The sequence below is a fragment of the Euprymna scolopes genome, chromosome 45, assembly GCF_053919585.1.
Source record: "Euprymna scolopes isolate OS-2025 chromosome 45, ASM5391958v1, whole genome shotgun sequence".
NCBI classification, from domain to species: Eukaryota; Metazoa; Mollusca; class Cephalopoda; order Sepiida; family Sepiolidae; genus Euprymna; species Euprymna scolopes.
Window position 1 is genome coordinate 32,813,421 of NC_136526.1, and position 23,895 is coordinate 32,837,315.

At 26.4% G+C, this 23,895-nt stretch overlaps 1 long non-coding RNA gene across 2 annotated transcripts; it reads right to left on the minus strand.

Moving 5' to 3' along the window:
• Positions 1-63: 63 nt before the first annotated feature.
• LOC145269383 (uncharacterized) lies at positions 64-23,384 on the minus strand. Of its 2 annotated transcripts, none has more exons than XR_013865022.1 (3): positions 23,254-23,384; positions 19,165-19,279; positions 64-494 (listed from the first exon to the last, which is right to left on the minus strand). It is a non-coding gene; the product is annotated as an uncharacterized LOC145269383 (long non-coding RNA). The 2 variants fall into 2 exon arrangements; XR_013865021.1 differs by lacking the exon at positions 23,254-23,384 and adding an exon at positions 22,315-22,432.
• Positions 23,385-23,895: the final 511 nt, after the last annotated feature.

A 23,895-nucleotide genomic window follows, 5' to 3' on the forward strand; every position in this document is an offset into this window, starting at 1 on the left:
TATATATATATATATATATATATATATATATATATATATATATACACAAAATGTATACTCCTCTGTGTGCAAAAAGAATCAACATCAAAGCAATATTTGATATGGATTGATTAATACATATATGATAGCTCCAGTGAATGTTTATGCATTTTCTAAGATATTTATACCTTGTATTTTACTAAATAGTTCTTAGCAATCCACCACTTTTGAATCTAACAAATACACCATTTTTCATTATTAAAGTCTCATATAAGTTTTTATTATTCTACTATGCACTGCATTTATGAAATTGTCAATGAGTTCATTACTCATATGCACTTGCGATAATTATTTCAACTAATACCATATTGATTAAGACTAAAAATAGAAGAAATACATACAAAGTTGTCAGGATTTTTTCAATATATTTTCATTATTTTATAAAATGATTCAGGAGGATTTCTCTTGTTTTCGGGCTTTTTACTTTGCGCAATTCGTATTGTTCGTTTCATATTCTGTAAAATTGAAAAAAGACAAATTTCACAAAAAACTTAAATTTCATAAATTTTATATACAATACTAACATTTTTAAGTGAATACACGGTAACCTTTTAAATGGATAAATTATAGATAGATATCTCGATTGTGAACTAAAGGCACAACATACTAATCACGCACAATTTTTTAAGAAGTTCCAAAATTCAACTTTGATTAAAGTAAAGATATAATCAGGATATTTGTGGCAATACAGAAAATTATTTCTTTTCATAGATATTCAAGTAAATTTCAACAAAAGCTTCCTCAGTTATTTTTTAAAATTTAACAATTTATTTTTTTACAATTTACAAAATTGTATAGTTTTTAAAAAAATGATTCTTTTGGAGAAGCAACAATACTATTTTATTATCTTTATTTTGCAACACTTTTTGACTTATGTTTCTCGATGCATGAAATAAACCTTGCAATTTATCCAATGCATTTGGTTCAACAAGCAAATAAATATTTTAATAATGTTTGCAAATTCTAAGAGATTGAGGAACAAATCATCATAATATCTCTGATGAGCCATAAAACATAACCAAATAAAAATATTTCCTTTTTTTTTCACAGAAAAATTGGAAATATCTAATATGCACATAATAAATCTGGAAATTCTTTTCCAATGCTTTTTCAACATTTTTATATATCATTATATATTTCATTAGTTGATATATTTACCTATACTAAATGTTTTGTTCTTTAAAAATGATTTTAAATTAAATACAAATTGACTAAGACTGTTTTAGAAGAAACAATAAAGACGTTTACAATTAATAAACTGAGGGTTACCTGTATAAAGTAATATCAGGCGAAAGATTAAAAATGTAACACACCATATTATTGATGAAAAATATTTTGCATACTTTAATAAAATATTTAAGAAACATAAGTTATATTTGTATTTTTATTACTTGACTACTTTATTAAAATTAGTTTATTTATGCACATATACCAGTTGATTGTTATTTTATATCATATATTACATTAGATGACACAATTCATTTTTATGAAAATAAGTTTCTGTGTAATTGTTATTGAAAATAAATTATTCACAATACAATTCATTTTTATAAAAATAATTTTTGTGTAATTGTTATTGAAAATAAATCATTTGCAATACAATTCATTTTCATGAAAATAGTTTTGTGTAATAGTTATTGAAAATAAATTATTCACAATACAATTCATTTTTATGAAAATAAGTTTTGTGTAATTGTAATTGAAAATAAATTATTCACAATACTCTTCATTTTTATAAAAATTAGTTTTGTGTAATTGTTATTGAAAATAAATTATTCACAATACAATTCATTTTTATGAAAATATGTTTTGTGTAATTGTTATTGAAAATAAATTATTACCAATACAATTCATTTTATGAAAATAATTTTTGTGTAATTGTTATTGCAAATAAATTATTCACAGTACAATTCATTTTTATGAAAATAAGTTTTGTGTAATTGTTATTGAAAATAAATTATTCACAATACAATTCATTGTTATGAAATAAAGTTTTTGTGTGATTGTTATTGAAAATAAATCATTCACAACACAATTCATTTTTATGAAAATAATTTTGTGTAATTGTTATTGAAAATAAATTATTTGCAATACAATTCATTTTATGAAAAAAAATTTTGTGTAATTGTTATTGAAAATAAATTATTCACAATACAATTCATTTTTATGAAAATAAGTTTTTGTGTAATTGTTACTGAAAATAAATTATTTGCAATACAATTCATTTCATGAAAATAATTTTTGTGTAATTGTCATTAAAAATAAATTATTCACAATACAATTTATTTTAATGAAAATAAGTTTTTGTGTAATTGTTATTGAAAATAAATTATTCACAATACAATTCATTTTTATGAAAATAAGATTTGTGTAATTGTTATTGAAAATAAATTATTCACAATACAATTCATTTTTATGAAAATAAGTTTTGTGTAATTGTCATTGGAAATAAATTATTCACAATACAATTCATTTTTATGAAAATAAGTTTTTGTGCAATTGTTATTGAAAAAAAATTATTCACAATACAATTCATTTTATGAAAATAAGTGTTGTGTAATTGTTATTGAAAATAAATTATTCACAATACTCTTCATTTTTATAAAAATAAGTTTTTGTGTAATTGTTATTGAAAATAAATTATTCACAATACAATTCATTTTTATGAAAATATGCTTTGTGTAATTGTTATTGAAAATAAATTATTCACAATACAACTCATGAAAATAATTTTTGTGTAATTGTTATTGAAAATAAATTATTCACAATACAATTCATTTTTATGAAAATAATTTTAGTGTAATTGTTATTGAAAATAAATTATTTACAATACAATTCATTTTTATGAAAATAAGTTTTTGTGTAATTGTCATTGAAAATAAATTATTCACAATACAATTCATTTTTATGAAAATAAGTTTTTGTTTAATTGTTACTGAAAATAAATTATTTGCAATACAATTCATTTCATGAAAATATGTTTTGTGTAATTGTCATCAAAAAAAAATTATTCACAAGACACATTTTTATGAAAAAAAGTTTTTGTGTAATTGTTATTGAAAATAAATTATTCACAATACAATTCATTTTTATGAAAATAAGTTTTGTGTAATTGTTATTGAAAATAAATTATTCACAATACAATTCATTTTATGAAAATAAGTTTTTGTGTAATTGTTATTGAAAATAAATTATTCACAATACAATTCATTTTTATGAAAAACTGTTTTGTGTAATTGTTATTGAAAATAAATTATTCACAATACAATTCATTTTTATAAAAAATTAGTTTTTTCTAATTGTTATTGAAAATAAATTATGCACAATACAATTCATTTTATGAAAATATGTTTTGTGTAATTGTTATTGAAAATAAATTATTACAAATACAAATCATTTTATGAAAATAATTTTTGTGTAATTGTTATTGAAAATAAATTATTCACAGTACAATTCATTTTTATGAAAATAATTTTTGTGTAATTGTTATTGAAAATAAATTATTCACAATACAATTCATTTTTATGAAAATAAGTTTTTGTGTAATTGTCATTGAAAATAAATAATTCACAATACAATTCATTTTTATGAAATAAAGTTTTTGTGTGATTGTTATTGAAAATAAATCATTCACAATACAATTCATTTTTATGAAAATAATTTTGTGTAATTGTTATTGAAAATAAATTATTTGCAATACAATTCATTTTATGGAAATAATGTTTGTGTAATTGTCATTGAAAATAAATTATTCACAATACAATTCATTTTTATGAAAATAAGTTTTTGTGTAATTGTTACTGAAAATAAATTATTTGCAATACAATTAATTTCATGAAAATAATTTTTGTGTAATTGTCATTAAAAATAAATTATTCACAAGACACATTTTTATGAAAATATGTTTTTGTGTAATTGTTATTGAAAATAAATTATTTGCAATACAATTCATTTTTATGAAAATATGTTTTGTGTAATTGTTATTGAAAATAAATTATTCACAATACAATTCATTTTTATGAAAATAAGTGTTGTGTAATTGTTATTGAAAATAAATTATTCACAATACAATTCATTTTTATAAAAATAAGTTTTAGTGTAATTGTTATTGAAAATAAATTATTCACAATACAATTCATTTTTATGAAAATATGTTTTGTGTAATTGTTATTGAAAATAAATTATTCACAATACAATTCATTTTTATGAAAATAAGTGTTGTGTAATTGTTATTGAAAATAAATTATTCACAATACAATTCATTTTTATAAAAATAAGTTTTAGTGTAATTGTTATTGAAAATAAATTATTCACAATACAATTCATTTTTATGAAAATATGTTTTGTGTAATTGTTATTGAAAATAAATTATTCACAATACAACTCATTTTATGAAAATAAGTTTTGTGTAATTGTTATTGAAAATAAATTATTCACAATACAATTCATTTTTATGAAAATATGTTTTGTGTAATTGTTATTGAAAATAAATTATTTACAATACAATTCATTTTTATGAAAATAAGTTTTTGTGTAATTGTCATTGAAAATAAATTATTCACAATACAATTCATTTTTATGAAAATAAGTTTTTGTGTAATTGTTACTGAAAATAAATTATTTGCAATACAATTCATTTCATTAAAATAATTTTTGTGTAATTGTCATTAAAAATAAATTATTCACAAGACACATTTTTATGAACATAAGTTTTTGTGTAATTGTTATTGAAAATAAATTATTCACAATACAATTCATTTTTATGAACATAAGTTTTGTGTAATTGTTATTGAAAATAAATTATTCACAATACAATTCATTTTATGAAAATAAGTTTTTGTGTAATTGTTATTGAAAATAAATTATTCACAATACAATTCATTTTTATGAAAATAAGTTTTGTGTAATTGTTATTGAAAATAAATTATTCACACTACAATTCATTTTTATGAAAATAATTTTTGTGTGAATGTTATTGAAAATAAATTATTCACAATACAATTCATTTTTATGAAAATAAGTTTTTGTGTAATTGTTATTGAAAATAGATTTTTCACAATACAATTCATTTTTATGAAAATAAGTTTTGTGTAATTGTTATTGAAAATAAGTTATTCACAATACAATTCATTTTCATGAAAATAAGTTTTTGTGTAATTGTTATTGGAAATAAATTATTCACAATACAATTCATTTTTATGAAAATAAGTTTTTGTGTAATTGTTATTGAAAAAAAATTATTCACAATACAATTCATTTTATGAAAATAAGTTTTGTGTAATTGTTATTGAAAATAAATTATTCACAATACAATTCATTTTTATGAAAATAAGTTTTGTGTAATTGTTATTGAAAATAAATTATTCACAATACAATTCATTTTATGAAAATAAGTTTTGTGTAATTGTTATTGAAAATAAATTATTCACAATACAATTCATTTTTATGAAAATAAATTTTGTGTAATTGTTATTGAAAATAAATTATTCACAATACAATTCATTTTTATGAAAATATGTTTTTGTGTAATTGTTATTGAAAATAAATTATTTACAATACTCTTCATTTTTATGAAAATTAGTTTTGTGTAATTGTTATTGAAAATAAATTATTCACACTACAATTCATTTTTATGAAAATATGTTTTGTGTAATTGTTATTGAAAATAAATTATTCACAATACAACTCATTTTATGAAAATAATTTTTGTGTAATTGTTATTGCAAATAAATTATTCACAATACAATTCATTCTTATGAAAATAATTTTTGTGTAATTGTCATTAAAAATAAATTATTCACAAGACACATTTTTATGAAAATATGTTTTTGTGTAATTGTTATTGAAAATAAATTATTTGCAATACAATTCATTTTTATGAAAATATGTTTTGTGTAATTGTTATTGAAAATAAATTATTCACAATACAATTCATTTTTATGAAAATAAGTGTTGTGTAATTGTTATTGAAAATAAATTATTCACAATACAATTCATTTTTATAAAAATAAGTTTTAGTGTAATTGTTATTGAAAATAAATTATTCACAATACAATTCATTTTTATGAAAATATGTTTTGTGTAATTGTTATTGAAAATAAATTATTCACAATACAATTCATTTTTATGAAAATAAGTGTTGTGTAATTGTTATTGAAAATAAATTATTCACAATACAATTCATTTTTATAAAAATAAGTTTTAGTGTAATTGTTATTGAAAATAAATTATTCACAATACAATTCATTTTTATGAAAATATGTTTTGTGTAATTGTTATTGAAAATAAATTATTCACAATACAACTCATTTTATGAAAATAAGTTTTGTGTAATTGTTATTGAAAATAAATTATTCACAATACAATTCATTTTTATGAAAATATGTTTTGTGTAATTGTTATTGAAAATAAATTATTTACAATACAATTCATTTTTATGAAAATAAGTTTTTGTGTAATTGTCATTGAAAATAAATTATTCACAATACAATTCATTTTTATGAAAATAAGTTTTTGTGTAATTGTTACTGAAAATAAATTATTTGCAATACAATTCATTTCATTAAAATAATTTTTGTGTAATTGTCATTAAAAATAAATTATTCACAAGACACATTTTTATGAACATAAGTTTTTGTGTAATTGTTATTGAAAATAAATTATTCACAATACAATTCATTTTTATGAACATAAGTTTTGTGTAATTGTTATTGAAAATAAATTATTCACAATACAATTCATTTTATGAAAATAAGTTTTTGTGTAATTGTTATTGAAAATAGATTTTTCACAATACAATTCATTTTTATGAAAATAAGTTTTGTGTAATTGTTATTGAAAATAAATTATTCACACTACAATTCATTTTTATGAAAATAATTTTTGTGTGAATGTTATTGAAAATAAATTATTCACAATACAATTCATTTTTATGAAAATAAGTTTTTGTGTAATTGTTATTGAAAATAGATTTTTCACAATACAATTCATTTTTATGAAAATAAGTTTTGTGTAATTGTTATTGAAAATAAGTTATTCACAATACAATTCATTTTCATGAAAATAAGTTTTTGTGTAATTGTTATTGGAAATAAATTATTCACAATACAATTCATTTTTATGAAAATAAGTTTTTGTGTAATTGTTATTGAAAATAAATTATTCACAATACAATTCATTTTTATGAAAATAAGTTTTGTGTAATTGTTATTGAAAATAAATTATTCACAATACAATTCATTTTATGAAAATAAGTATTGTGTAATTGTTATTGAAAATAAATTATTTACAATACTCTTCATTTTTATGAAAATTAGTTTTGTGTAATTGTTATTGAAAATAAATTATTCACAATACAATTCATTTTTATGAAAATAAGTTTTGTGTAATTGTTATTGAAAATAAATTATTTACAATACTCTTCATTTTTATGAAAATTAGTTTTGTGTAATTGTTATTGAAAATAAATTATTCACAATACTCTTCATTTTTATGAAAAAAGTTTTGTGTAATTGTTATTGAAAATAAATTATTTACAATACTCTTCATTTTTATGAAAATTAGTTTTGTGTAATTGTTATTGAAAATAAATTATTCACAATACAATTCATTTTTATGAAAATAAGTTTTGTGTAATTGTTATTGAAAATAAATTATTCACAATACAATTCATTTTTATGAAAATAAGTTTTGTGTAATTGTTATTGAAAATAAATTATTCACAATACAATTCATTTTTATGAAAATAAGTATTGTGTAATTGTTATTGAAAATAGATTTTTCACAATACAATTCATTTTATGAAAATTAGTTTTGTGTAATTGTTATTGAAAATAGATTTTTCACAATACAATTCATTTTATGAAAATTAGTTTTGTGTAATTGTCATTGAAAATAAATTATTCACAATACAATTCATTTTTATGAAAATTAGTTTTGTGTAATTGTTATTGAAAATAAATTATTCACAATACAATTCATTTTTATGAAAATAAGTTTTGTGTAATTGTTATTGAAAATAAATTATTCACAATACAATTCATTTTATGAAAATAAGTTTTGTGTAATTGTTATTGAAAATAAATTATTCACAATACTCTTCATTTTTATGAAAATAAGTTTTGTGTAATTGTTATTGAAAATAAATTATTTACAATACTCTTCATTTTTATGAAAATAAGTTTTGTGTAATTGTTATTGAAAATAAATTATTCACAATACTCTTCATTTTTATGAAAATAAGTTTTGTGTAATTGTTATTGAAAATAAATTATTCACAATACAATTCATTTTATGAAAATAAGTATTGTGTAATTGTTATTGAAAATAAATTATTTACAATACTCTTCATTTTTATGAAAATTAGTTTTGTGTAATTGTTATTGAAAATAAATTATTCACAATACAATTCATTTTTATGAAAATATGTTTTGTGTAATTGTTATTGAAAATAAATTATTCACAATACAATTCATTTTATGAAAATAATTTTTGTGTAATTGTTATTGCAAATAAATTATTCACAATACAATTCATTCTTATGAAAATAATTTTTGTGTAATTGTTATTGAAAATAAATTATTCACAATACAATTCATTTTATGAAAATAAGTATTGTGTAATTGTCATTGAAAATAAATTATTCACAATACAATTTATTTTATGAAAATAAGTTTTTGTGTGATTGTCATTGAAAATCAATTATTCACAATACAACTCATTTTATGAAAATAATTTTTGTGTAATTGTTATTGAAAATAAATTATGCACAAAACAATTTATTTTTATAAAAATTCGTTTTGTGTGATTTTTATTGAAAATAAATTATTCACAATACAATTCATTTTTATAAAAATAATTTTTGTGTAATTGTCATTGAAAATAAATTATTCACAATACAATTCATTTTATGAAAATAAGTTTTTGTGTAATTGTCATTGAAAATAAATTATTCACAAAACAATTCATTTTTATGAAAATTAATTTTTTTGTAATTGTCATTGAAAATAAATTAGCCTCAATACTGGTGACTTGTTTTTTTAAAATTATGTTTAAATTCTATGTTGCAAGTTTATACAGATCTCGCAGCAACAAATTCTAACCGACACAGCCTATTGGCATAGGGTTGTTTGTGTCATGCATAATGTTTATGGTATCTGTAATAAATATAGGATTTTTGCGTCTATGAAAACAATTGTAATTAAAAACTTATACAATATTTTCGTAATGTAGACAAATATCAATAAATTACTGAATAGATTAAGCATGTGTGTTAGTTATGCTTGATGAAAAAAATTGAATGATTGTCTCCATACATATGTTCATAGTCTGCAAGTAGTAACGTGAGGAATAATGGAGTTTTTCTTTTGAACAAAAGTCATATTTACAAAATTCATTAACGCCATTTACTAAAATGAAAAGGAAAATATTTATAACCATGTTTCTATACCAAGTAGAACATACTGAAACACTATCATTATTCTCCAACAACATATTGAGCCAGAGAATATGTTGGACTTCAATACTGATTTAGGCAAGCCTATTCTAGTGCAGATATTCTAACTATAATCTCTGAACATATGTACGATGCATGTGAATAGGAAAGCGGGGATCATAGTAGTCCTGAATATACCTTTTGACAGGCTAGGGCACAATGGTCTTTTCATGAAAACCAAATCATACGGTATTGCTTAACGAATACTTAACATAGTTAAATCCTTCTTAAATAAGAGAAGAATCCAGGTTGTCTTTGATGGCCATAAGTCTAAACAATATTATATAAATACATGTATACCTCAGGAGTCGATCCTTGGACCTTTATTATTCCTAATGTTCATAAATGACTTCCTTGAGTAAATTGTTTTTGAAATGGGCATATTTGCTGACAACACTAGGCTCTATAACAGGCACAAGGAGAAAATAAATGAACACATATCCAAAGCAATGTAGGAAATCCTAGAGGAAGACCTTCAATCTGTAGTGAAATGGGAACAAAAATGGATGGTAACGTTCAATTCTGCCAAGACTAAGCTTGTTTACTTTAATAATTACAAGAAACCTTTTCACAACTACCAATAGCTATGACTAAAGATACTTCTTCGGTTTAATGTTTACATGGAACATGAGTTGGAACAAATACATTGAGAGTATTGCCAAGGCTGCTGTGAAGGTGGGTTCTCTTTACCATACTAGAAAGTTACTTACACCTGAAAGTATCGTGTACCTCTACAAGTCCATCATTTGCCCATGTATGGAGTATTGTTGTCACATTTGGGCTAGTGCATCTGCTACTAGCCTCTTCATCATGGACAGGGTTCAAAAGATAGTTATCAACCTGATAGGTCTTGAACTGTCATCTAAGCTTCAACATCTGCCCTATTGATGAAATTTTGCATCCATCTGCCTGATTTACAAGTATTTTAATGGTGGATTCTCTGATGAAATACAAGCACTTGTACCCCCTTAATGTAAATATTCCCAACAAATTCGACAGGCAGAAAAGTCCTATCCCTACACAGTACAGATCCCTAGATGTAAGACAGTTTTTTACTCCAATAGTTTCTTCTTCAGAAGTGCTAAACTTTAGAATTCCCTTCCAGGTTCCTGCTTCCTCAACTTTACTGACATGCAGAAGTGCAAGTGCAATGTAAACAGACACCTTGCTGCTCAACTCCCTATCTAGAATCCCTGTAATTTATGTCTTTGATAGTACCCTCCTACATCAAAGTGGCACTGTGCCTTGTTTGGAGTGAAAATCTAACAAAAAAGAAAAAGTAAAACTGGCAAAATCAAACTGTTCTGCAAAAATATAGTGAATTTCAGTCTCAGGATTCAAAGTACCAATAAAGCTGAACAATCATTTGTATCAACAGAGAGATCCGTCCAATTAAATTGATACATTATTGTTGGATTAGTTGGTTGGTTTATTGGGGCTTCACGGCATATCAACCACTGTGGGTCATTTAATGCCAAGCTATGTATTTAGTTGAGATTGTTTTGTTTTTTTCTGTGTTAGGTATTTTAAAATTTTTGAGTTTTTACGGTTTAAAGTGATTTGAAGAGTTGCATTTTTTAAAAGTATTTGATGATTTGGTATGGTGTTACCTTGTGAAACAATTCTTTGATGTCGTTTACTGTATAATATAGTATGATAGTTTCGTATTTTTGACATTTTGTTAATATATATTTTATTGTCATCTGTTTGTCGCAGAAAGTGCATTTTGGTTTTTCTGTTGCTTCGATTAGGTGCGAGTGTGTTAATTTGGTATGTCCGATTCTGATTCTGTTTAGAACAATATTTTCTCTTCGTCCTTTTATTGTTGTTTTGTTTTTGTGTTTTATTATGGGCTGGTGCTCGTGTAGTTTGTTTTGGGTATATGTGTCCCATTCTGTTTGCCATTTATTTTTGTTATATTCCCTTATTTTTCTGCTGAAATCTGTGTATGGTATTTTGATGTTTGTTATATTTTTGCTGATGGCTTCTTTGGCTAATTTGTCAACTTCTTCATTGCTTGGAATACCAACATGACTTGGTATCCAGGCTAAGATTATTTCTTTACTTTTTTCAATAATTTCATTGTATTTGTTCATTATATCTAATATATAAGGATGCTCTAGTTCTTCTCCTCTTCTGCATGATGCTAAGATGCACGACAAAGAATCGGTATATATAATGAATTTTTTCTTATTGTCGTTCTTAATTAATTCAAGTGCCATTTTGATTGCTTGTAGTTCTGCTGTGTATATTGATGTGTCGATGGGAAGTCTTATTTGGAGATGGTTCTGTCCATCTGTACATGCCGCACCTGTTCCTTTTTTTGTTTTAGCTCCATCAGTGTATATTTCTTTGTGTTGTAGGTACTTTTCTCTGAGTTCGCCGAAGTGGCTTTTATTTATTAAGTTATTGGTATTGTTTTTTTGGTATGTAGTAAGAGTCAGATCAGTGCTTGGATCTTTCAAAGTCCATGGTGGTTTGTTGCTTACTGTGTGTGTGAGACTGTTATTAGGGTTTTCGTTAATTTGAGTTAATATTTCTTTGATGCGATATCCGAAAGAAGGTATGTTTTTTGGTTTGCTGGCATAAAAGTTTGTATATTGTAGGTTGAAGGTTTTTTGTGTGTTGGGTTATTTGGATCACTTTGTAGTTTTATTGTGTATTGTGTTATTAATTTCTGCCATTTTAAATGTAGAGGGGGTTCATTGGATTCTATGTATAGGCTTTCCATGGGTGATGTTTGATATGCTCCTAGACTAAGTCTTAATCCTTGGTTTTGTATGGTTAATAACTTTTGGAGATAGGATTTACGGGTGGAGCTATATGTGATGCATCCGTAATCTAATTTTGATCTTATGTGTGCCTGGTATATTTTTAACATTGTGTCTTGGTCTGCTCCCCAGTCTTTTTTTGATATTACTTTTAAAATTTTCATTGCTTTTTGGCATTTTTGCTTTAAGTTAGTGATATGCTTATTGAAATTAAGTTTATTGTCCAGTGTAATACCTAGATATTTTGTGTGTTGTACTATTGGGATTGGGTTTCCTTGTATTTGTAGTTGTGGGTCCAGATGATATTTTTGTTTTCTGCAGAAATGAATACAGACAGTTTTGTTTTGTGCCAACTTGAATCCATTTTTATCGATCCAGTTTTCTATTTCATTTAAGCATTGCTGCATCTTTCTTTCAATTGTTATATTTAATGCAGAATATGCAATTGAAAAGTTATCTACAAATAATGATCTTTCAAATTGTGCGTCGACAATTTGTGTGATTTCATTTATTTTAATTAACAATATGGTGGTGGATAATATGCTACCTTGTGGCACTCCTGCTTCTTGCTCGTATTGATCTGATAGTGTGTTTCCTTGTCGTATTTTGTAGTATCTTTGAGACAGGAAGTTTTGTATAAATATTGCCATATTTCCTCTTATTCCCATATTGTGTATGTCTCTTAGAATTCCATATCTCCAGGTTGTATCGTAGGCTTTTTGGATGTCGAAAAAGACGGCCACCACGTGGTGTCTGCGTACGAAACCGTCTCTAATAAATGATTCTAGTCATACTATTTGGTCGTTTGTGCTTTGTTTTTGTCTGTATCCACTCTGATATTTTGATAAGAGATTGTTTTTTTCCAAGTACCACATTAAGCGGTTGTTTATCATCCTTTCCATAGTTTTGGAGAGGCAGCTGGTTAGGGCTATGGGTCTGTAACTGGTTGGGTTACTTGCATTTTTATTTGGTTTGGCAATTGGTATGATGGTTGATTCAAACCAGGATTTTGGTATTTCTCCTGTGTTCCATATTTTGTTATATATGTCAGGCAACAGTTTCAAAGATGATCCTGGTAGCTGTTTTAGGAATTGATAATGTATATCGTCTGGACCTGGAGTTGTATTTCTGCTTTTATTTATTGCTCTATTTAGTTTTTTTTATGTTGAATGGTATGTTGTATGTTTCTTTGTTATTAGTTGTAAAATTAAGTTTTTCTCTTTCTGCTGTTTCTTTATGAATTTGGAATGATGTTGAGTACTGTTTGTTTGATGAATTTTTGTAGAATTCATCAGCTAGTAAATTAGTTATTTCCTTTTTGTTTATACATTTTGTTCCATCAGTTTTAATTGAATAGTTTATGGTATTTTGTGTTTCTTTTCCAGCTATTTTCTTTATTATATTTCATGATTTTTTAGTTGGTGTTTGGTTGTTTGAAATATAGTTTTTCCAGGATGTTTTTTGCTTTGTTTTATGGTGCATCGTGCTTTGGCACGCATCTCTCTATATTTTTGTAAGTTTATTGTTGTAGGGTTTTGTTTGAATTTTTTAAGTGTTTTTTTCTTTCTTTGACAGCTTTTTTGTAGGTTTCATTTTTTTTGTGGGGTTTATTGAAGTTTTGGGTATGGTTTTAGTGGCAATATTGTTTAGAGTTTGTGTGAAATGTTTTAGTGGTTCTTTTTTATTTAGAATGTTCATGTCTAATTCTGTTCTGCATAGATTGGTAAATGTTTCCCGGTTAGCTTTATGTAATTTCCATTTTGGGACTTTTTCTTCTGATATTTTTTGATTACTTTTAAGTATGATGGATAGTGATCACTTCTGTGTTGATCTTCTAGTACATCCCAATGGAATTCCATATAAATGGATGGAGTGTATATTATTAAGTCTATTGCAGACATGGATCCATTGGCTGGGTGCATGTAGGTATTTTTACCATTGTTTAGTATACATAGGTTTATTGTATTTAGGATTTCATTTATTATGTTACCTTTGTTGTTGTTTTGATTACTTCCCCAATGGTTGCTGTGCGCATTAAAATCTCCCATTTTTGTAAATGGGGGTGGGAGTTGGTTAATTAGCATATCTATTTCTTTTTTTTTATTGGCTAATTTGGTGGAATGTATATGGAGCAGATTGTGATTTTGCGGTGTAGGTTAGTCGTCAGTGCTTAATTGTATATGGAGCAGATTAGCCGTCAGATTAGCCGTCAGTGCTTAATTGTATATGGAGCAGATTGTGATTTTTCAGTGTAGATTAGCCGTCTGTTTAATTGGAGGATTGTGTGATGTATAGTGTTTTTCATTAGTATGGACACTCCTCCGATTGCTCTATTTGTTGTAGATATATGGGTTTTGTCGTACATGTTATATTCTTTGAATTTGTAGTTGTGATTTTCTTTGGGTAGTGTTTCTTGTGGACATATATTGCTAATGGGTTATGTTTGTTGATGATTTCTAGTATTTTTTCATGATTAGGTTTTAGTCCTCTGCAGTTCCATTGTAAGAATGTTGTTTTGTTATGATTTGTAAGGTTTTGCATGGGTATTGTTTTTATTTATTCATTTTTTCTTATTTATCGTCATTTATAGTCTTAAGGGGTAAGAGGGATATCTTTTGATTCCTCAGTCTCCATGACTTCTTGGTTTTCGAGTCCTAGAGGCATAGTGTCTTTTTGTTTATCTCTACTTTTGGATTGTGAGCGTGGTTGTGGTGTGTTGGGGAGTTTAGGTTCATGCGCCGCAGAGGTTGTTTCGTTATTCCATCGGCCCCTTCTTTCCGGGGGATCCTTCGGTATGTCTACCTCTTTCTGAACACTCAGAAGAGTGTCTTTTGGCCTGAAGAGTGAACATGACCTGTCCGTTGAATTTTTTTTTCTGCTATTTTGTTTTTTTCCCCCTCTGGTATGTTTTTTGGTGTTTGCTTTTTTTTGTTTTCTTTTTCGACTAAAGGGGTTCTTTCTATTGGGTGTGATGTTTGGGTTTTTGGTTCCAGTGAGGTTTTGTTTATATTTATTTTTTTCATTTCTTCAATTGTGTTTATTAATATTTTGATTTGGTTGGTGAGGTCTTGGATTTTAATATCTAAGTTTGTCGTGTGATAATTGTTGTTGTGCTTATTAGTATTAGGAGTATTCTTTTTTGTTATTTCTGAATATTTGATTGTTTCAACTTTTTTCCTTGCTTCTGGTTAGGTGACGTTTAGCGTGTATTTAATTTTGGTAATTTCTTTTTCTTTTCTCCAAATTTCACAATCTTTGGAGTAGGCACTGTGATTTTCTTTACAGTTGGTACATTTGGGAGTTTTTTGACAGTTGGTATGGTTGTCATTTCTCCGCACCTTCCACACACTGGGTGGAGTGTGCATTGATTCTGATGGTGGCCAAATTTTTGACATTTGAAGCAACGCAGTGGGTTGGGGATGTAAGTTTCGACTTTCAGTTTCTTGTAGGCTATTTTTATTTCTGGTGGGATTTTTTGTTGGTAAAAGGTTAGTATGTACGTGTGTGTGTTTATCATTTCTCCATTTTTTTATTTGAATTCGTCTAATGTCTGTTATGTTCTGTTCTTTCAGATATGAACGTATTTCGTCAATGGGACAAAGTGAAAGTTCACAGCTTTTTACCACTCCTTTACATGTGTTTAGTGTTTTGTGGGGGTATGTTTTTATTTTTATATTATCGAAATGTTTCCATTTTAGGAGTTCATCCGCTTGTGGTTTTGTGAGGATTTCTATTAGCAGAGTGCCATTTCTTAATTTTTTAACCATTTTGGGTTTTATATTTTTAGATAATATTTTCTCTATCTTAAAGGGGGAAAGTTTGGTTGATGGTGTTTCTTCAGTGGATTCCATTATTATAAAATTTTGATATATATCTTGTTACTCAGTCGAGTCTCTATCCGAAGCGTCTAGCAGTCTTTTTTTTACTTGGTGTTTTGTAACTCATTAAGATTGTTTGTGGGTTCATCATTCCTATTCCCCACCCACCTCGGAGTCCTATTTTGGATGCGAACAGGGGGGAACCCATTCGCCCTGGCTACAACAGGGTTACAGGAATGGTATACTTGCATATAATGTAGACTTCGAGCATTTGTGTTTCTAAATTTTTCTCATCCAAGTAGAAAATGGGAAACATTAAAGGAAAACAGCCATGTCTAGTTTTTATTCATTATATACAATTGATCCTTAGCCACCGCTTTCACCACTTATTTATGGATCTGTGTTGATGGGAGAATGTTGTGTATTTAGGTTTTATGTAGGTTATATGTGTATCAGTGGTGCGCTAGACGTGACCAGCCGATTGATTGGATCGGGCCCATCAAACCGCACGTCTAGCCCAGTAAGGGGCAAAGTGGTGTGTTGGGAAGTGGGGGTACTAAAATCTGACCTCCAAGTCTCTCAACCACCAGGATCCCGTCCTAATGGCATTACAGGTCGCTACCCCTGCCAACAGGTAGTCCCATTGAGGGACGTCTACTCTCTGCAGGAGGGGGCACTCGCCATATTCTGATGCCCTGCCGACAGGGTCTAGTGGAATCTTGATCGATTTGAAAAATTTTTCATTTCCAGTTGGGTTTTTTTTAAATATTTATTTATGGACTTTAGTTTGTTTTTTTATTATTTTGGTTGGTATTTTTAAGTTAGGGGATCAGTAGGGAAGTAAGGGTTGAATCACAAAAATAAAAGAGAAAAAAAAATAATGTGGGGGGAAGAAAGGGAGGGAGGGGGTTGTTGTTTTTGTTTTTGCAGAACATATTTAAGTTTTACAAAAGAGGATAGAAAACAAAAACGGAAACTTAATGTAGGTGCAATTCGTCTCGGAAGCCAAAAGACAGCCTGATCTGGTAGCACCAGCCCATTTTTGTTGGATGGCTTTTTACCACAAAAAACTAAGCTCTGAGCTCCAATAATGACTAATCCTGCTGATGGCTGTCGTCAAGCAGCACAAACCAAAAATTGGTTGTATTATTGATGAATAGCGACTCATCCTTACTGTTGATGCGTAAATTTTGATACTGATTTTAGCACTAAAATAACAAAAAGCAGCCGATGTTAATCAAATATCGTGCACCTAGATCTTTGATTAACATCGGCTGCTTAAAGAGCCCATCAAATATCATAGTTTAGGATGGCAATAGGTATTACTTATCCTGTGAATGCGATTCTGCAAATTATGAGAAATATTATGGGCATAGCTTATTATGAAATAAATCATGAAAGAAATATTGTAATATGTCTACAACATATTACAAAATTGTCACATATGAAACCAATATTTCTGAACACTTGTTACGCTTTCAATTAGCTGCTTCAATAAGACGTTTTGAGATTGGATGGTTCTCTATGTTTAAAATCGGACATCCCAAACATTCACAGAAGGAAGATGTATTTTCTCTTAAAACACTGTTAATCATCCACTACTCTCCAAGTATCTAGTGACATACTACACAAATCACAATTACAAATCTAAAGAATTCTAACAGCATTAGCTTCAAAAATAATACTCAGAGCTTGTGTGTCTGGCTGCATTTTTGCTATGCATACAAAATATTGGGGAAGGCATTGTTGAACTATCCACAGATGAAACAACAACTAATTGTCATTAAGAAGTAAGGCATTGTATGAAAGGTTGTACATTGTCACATGGTCAGTTTATTGTGACATGCACTAGCTACATTTTTATTATATTATTTGTTGGTGAAACAAAAATATTAAGTAATTTAAATTTAAAACATATTCACAATGTTAGAAAGTAAATATCATGATGGAGAAAAAATATAAAGTAATGGTAGTTATTCCAATTTTCATTTCATGAAAAACACTATAGATTTCATGATTATCGAACAAAGATTGACGATTTCATGATTTTATATTATAGAACAATGTCGTCTTACAGAGGTTTAAACCATCTCAGTGGGGCCACTTATTGACAATTGTGTTTTCTCTGATTTCTTTGGTCCTGGATATGACCTTAAACTATATCCAGTGGTGAGGCCCCAGCTTGTGGGCTTTGGGGAGTGTGGAGCCACCCTTTAATTACCATTGCTCTAAGTTCCACTCTGACCCGGAGTGGTAGTACCTGTTAGGGTCCCAATTATGGGTTAAATAGAAGCTGACGTGAAAACAACAAATATATTCTATTAAAAAAATTTTCTTCAAAATCTTTGGATTCGCCATAAAATAACCCAAAAAGGGTTGATATGCCATAAAACAAAAACAACCAACCAACTGATTTCTTTCTATAGAATGGACTATGGAGATTTCATGAAATTCAGTACATAATTCAATTAAAAGATTTCCAACTTCAAGATACAACTAAAGAAAGTTTAAGGTAAGATCTTCCAAACGTTATGAAAATACTCAAAATCAGAACAGTATTTCTAAAAATAGAAATAAATATAAAGTATCAATCCCTACCTTAAAAAGTTTAGCGATATAACACTATTATTTTTTGTTACTTTATAAACAAATTTATTGTCCCATCTTTTTACCTATTTACTATGCCTCCCCACGGGACAGAGTTAGACACCAGGGTCGTTTTTTAACGTGGAGAAAAGGTACAAAAATAAAAATTGTCTCAGTCGTGAAGGATTTCTCCTCCACCGAAAGAGAACAAGAAATAGAAGTGCAGCATCTGAAGAACAGATACTACACTTTGATCATGTCCCGAGGGCCATATCTTTTTATTTCAAGAAATTACAAACAGTATTAATTTCTGAGAGGAAAATTCCTAAAGTTTATGGTGTTCAAATTAAGTTACCTTACAAGAATTTACAAATGCAAAAAGTAAAATTCACACAATTAAAATAATCATTGAAGAAAAAATGAAAATGTAACATGTTTTACATATAGAAATAATTACCTGTTATTTACAAAAATATTTCGACCTTAAGCAGTATGTTTTCTTTTAAGGTCACAAAGCTATGCTTGAAGATTTCGGCAATAAATAAAGGCACTTAAAAGTTTATGGAATAGGTCTGCAAAAATAATAAATAAAATAATTTTTGTTTAATACAATAAAAAAGCTGAAGCATTCTAATTTCTCAGTTGTAAATATATTAAAAAATCTCAATTCTTTTCTTGTAATTTTAACATCAAAACAAACTTTGCTGCAAATGACCAGAACACTCATAAAAGTTGTGATGTTCAAATCAATTACCCTGTAAAAATCTACAAATGAACAAATGACAGAACCCCACAAAATTCAAGTAAATTTAACATGATATAATTTAACTACATTTCCTATCACAATCCCATGCTTAAATTGGCACTTAATATAAGACTCAATTCACAAGACATAACTAACCCTTCCTATATAGCCAAAATCAAAGTAGCCTACCATGTACGACAAAATATAACTATTGCTTCCTATTCTTATTAATTTTTAAAGCACACAAAGACAAAAACTAAGATAGTTTGGAATATAAATAAACATTTACAGCACTCCTTTTTAGTGATGCCATAATTTGCACCAACTCTTACCTTTGACATTTTCTCTGAACTGTCAAACCTTCAGCTTGCTGCCCTCACCAATTTGTTTTTCTTAATGCAGCCACATGCACAAATTAATGCATTTATATTTTTAAAGAATATATTTTAAACACATTAACTAAGTAAAATTTAATTTATTAAATGTCGAATATATTTTCAAATCAAAAACGTTTCTGCATCATTTCAATATGTCGTTTACAATGTATGTCTTTATTTTCTTACAAACACAAAACATCATTGTATCTATAGTTGGGTATTTTTGTACTTTACTTTTAAGAGAAAGGTAAGCTTACCTATGTTTTGGATTAGCATGTGAAATATTATTTTGTCATAAACTGCTTTGGTTTTTTTGACAATTCACAAATATTAACCCATCTTTACTTCTCTGCTTGCTTTTAACGTTTCTATTTTTATTTTTTTGGGGGCCAATAAGCAATGATAAATTTTTTTTATTAACATATTCTATTGTTTACGTTATCATGTTTAGAAAGGTGAAGCATTCTAATTTCTCATTGTTATAAATGTATTCAAATATTTTGATTTTTTCTTGTATTTTTAACATCAACAAATAATAAATCAAATAAAAAACAAGGTGAAAAATTCTAATTTCTTATTGTTATAAATATATTCAAATATTTTAATTTTTTCTTGTATTTTTAACATCAACAAATAATAAATCAAATAAAAAACAAGGTGAAAAATTCTAATTTCTTATTGTTATAAATATATTCAAATATTTTAATTTTTTCTTGTATTTTTAACATCAACAAATAATAAATCAAATAAAAAACAAGGTGAAAAATTCTAATTTCTTATTGTTATAAATATATTCAAATATTTTAATTTTTTCTTGTATTTTTAACATCAACAAATAATAAATCAAATAAAAAACAAGGTGAAAAATTCTAATTTCTTATTGTTATAAATATATTCAAATATTTTGATTTTTTCTTGTATTTTTAACATCAACAAATAATAAATCAAATAAAAAACAAGGTGAAAAATTCTAATTAATTCTAATTAACAATAAGTTATAAATATATTCAAAAATTTTAATTTTTTACTCGTATTTTTTTTCTGATCAGAACACTCATAAAAGTTGTGGTGTTCAAATCAATTACTGTTACAACAATCTACAAATGAAAAAATGAAAGAAACACTCAAAATTAAAATAAATTTAACATGAAATAGAAATAATTTAACATTTCCTATCACAATCCCATGCCCAAATTGGCACTTATTATATGAGCATATATAACAAGGCTTCATTCACAGCAAAACATAACTAGCCCTAGGCCAGAATCGAAGTAGCCTACCATGTACCACAAAATATAACTAACCCTTCCTATTCTTGTTAATTTTTAAAGCACACAAAAACAAAGTCAAGATAATTTGTAATCTAAATAAACATTTACAATACTCTTTTTTACAGATGCCAAAATTTGCACCAACTCTTAATTTTGGCGTTTTCTCTGAACTGCCAAACCCTCGACTTGCTGCCCTTCCCAAATTGTATTTCTTAAAGCAGCCAATCCCCTCATATGCCGATTAATGCATTTATATTTTTAAAGAATATATTTAAAACACATTAAGTAAAATTTTACTCATTAAATGTCAAATATATTTTCAAATCAAAAGCGTTTCTGCATCATTTCAACCTGTCATTTACAATGTATGTCTTCATTTTCTTACAAACACATAAAATCATTGTATCTATAGTTGGTTAGTTCTGAATTTTACTTTCAAGAGAAAGGTAAGCTTACCTATATTTTGAATTAACACGTGAAATATTATTTTGTCATTAATTGTTTTGGTTTTTAGACAAATAATTCACAAATATTAACCCGTCTTTACGTTTCTGCTATCTTTTCAATTTTCTATTTTTATGTTTCTTAAACCATTAAACATTTAGAAATATTTTCTATTTACAAAATGCCACTTTTTTATCGTTTACTTTAACATGCTTTGAAAGGACCCATGACATAACGGATAATGTACTTAGTAAAATTCAGTACAAAGTGACACTGTTTTCATGGTTAAAGATTCAATCCTCAGAGTAGACAATACTAAGAATACAATTGCAAATTACTTAAAACTTTCCTGCTCATGGTTGATAGAATTAGAGCATGATACACCAGCGATTAAATAAAGAGTTCAAATGTTGTGAAAATAATGCTCAAAATGAGAGCAGTATTCTTAAAAATAGAAAGAAATATAAATTACCAATCCTCATCTCCAAAATTCAGAAATATAACACAATCTGTAGTACAAATATATTTCATTTAAAATTATTATTTTTTTTTTACTATATCTTATTAAAACTATCATGCTTTCATCGTTTTATTTTTTAAAAATATTATGGACAGTATTAATATCTGAGCAGAATATTTATAAAGTTTGTGGTGTTTAAATTAATTGCTGTTGCAAAAATCTACAATTCAACAAATAAAAATAAACTCACAATAAAAGTAATCAATAAATAGTAATCAAAAATAAACCTTTTAAAAATAGAAATAATTACCTGTCATTCCAAAAATATTTGAACCTAAAGCAGTATGTTTTCTTTAAAGCTGAAGAAGGTATGCTTGATGATTTCGGCAACAGATATAGACAGTTTGGATTTTTAGGAATAAGTCTTTAAAAATAATAAATAATTTTGGTTTAATACGAAGCATTTCTAGGTATTCTTGTGATTTCTCATAAAAGAAATAAATGACGTAAATTACCTTAAAAAATTTAAACGAAAAAGACAATCTTAGTTACTGACTTTATGAAAATCTCCAATTCAAGTCAAGAAATTATTTTGACATTTAGCAATTTTTTTCTTTAAAGATAACAGAGCTATACTTAAAAATTTGGCCCAGAGATATATTTTTCCCGAATAAGTTTGTAAAACAGATCAAATAATGTTTGTTCAACACAATAAGATGTTAAGCCCCTCTATTTGAGAACTGTGGAATCACCAGTCCTATGGTTTCAGAAACTAAATGGGGGCATTCATACCATGTTTAACCACATGCTACAAACACGTTATTTTCATACCACTTAAGTGGCTCCTGTATTATTTATGATATATATTATATTTTATACACTTTACACTACTTGTGGTTTCTTTCATTTGTGACCCCTAGCACATGAAATGAATTTAACATGAAATTAAATCAATTGCAAATAAAATCAATTTAAATGAAATAAAATCAATTTAATACAAAATAAAATCAATTTAACATGAAATTTAATAAATGTATATATTTTTAAAGATCACGGGACAATACTGGAAAATTAAAAAATAAAATAAAATAAAACAATAAAAAAATCTCGATTGGAAAGATTTCTATATGACCATTCTTCGTTTATTTGACTTATTTCTCTATTAAAACAAAGGGAATCAAAACGGTTTGGACGCACCCCTATTGTAAAAAGAGAGCTTCAAAAGCAATTAAATTCAAGTAATACTTACTTTTTGTTTCGCAATCTATTTTTAACAAAAAAAAAAAAAAAAAAAAAAAAAAACGATTATAAGATGAGTTAATTAAAACAAAACAAGTTTAACGGGTGGAAGTCAATATTTTAAGATGGCGACCGAAAAAGCTAGTTCGCAGAAAATTAAAATATAATTTTTATTCATTTTTTTTTTTTTTTTTTTTTTTGGGCGTATGTTAAATAACTGTGATAGACATAGAGAGGACCTACCTCAGGAACGGGCGAGAATCTCTCGGCAGCAGGCTGAAAGGCAGAAAAAAAGGGGTGGGCAGCTATTGTCTTTTAAAGTCTCCGGTCACGCATAGATCTCTAGCAGTCGCGTGTGGTATATGCAAATTAGGAGTGCCCGAAACATTATAAAAAACGAGTCGCTAGGAGAGTGGGAGCGAACGTCGACATGTATTTTGTGTTGTGAACAACGAACTCTACTCGTTTATTGAGATTGTCGGGTTTGTATTACTGTACACATAGATTCGAAAAAGTTGTCAAAAAAACAACTATATAACAAATAAATGTTATCAAAGGCAAGATAAAGTTACTTTTCTACCAAACTGGATATATTTTTCGTGTTTTTATTCAATGTAACATGTTTATTCATCTCGAAAAACATACAGTGTTT